We start from the raw sequence: 408 nt of genomic DNA, 5'->3' as shown, positions 1-408 counted from the left end.
CCATGGTAACAGCTTCCACATATATAATACATAATAATGGAGGAAAGCCGAAGGCAATCCTAGAACTTCCTCCAAATAATATCAAAGCTTATAAACAAGCTAAACCATAAAGGGCATCTGACTAAAGATACTTCAGTCTAACTAATACTTCCCTTTCCAATTCCTTCAAACCCCCCAACCACCAGCAGGAGTATAATATAACAAACACAGTTATATCAGACAAGAAATATACAATTAGGAACAAGTAAGGCATTTAGACAATTAGCAAGTAATATGCAGTCAAATAAGCAATCTCAAACAATTCATATAGTATGCATATGATGAATGCCTGTCCCTAGTGGCTGATGATATCATCTTGTCGGTTATAGAGCCAACCCGACAAGTCCTGGTAGCTAACCATTGGACTGT

This window comes from Arachis duranensis, chromosome 5 (assembly GCF_000817695.3).
Source record: "Arachis duranensis cultivar V14167 chromosome 5, aradu.V14167.gnm2.J7QH, whole genome shotgun sequence".
NCBI classification, from domain to species: Eukaryota; Viridiplantae; Streptophyta; class Magnoliopsida; order Fabales; family Fabaceae; genus Arachis; species Arachis duranensis.
Note: the sequence above shows the minus strand (reverse complement) of the source record.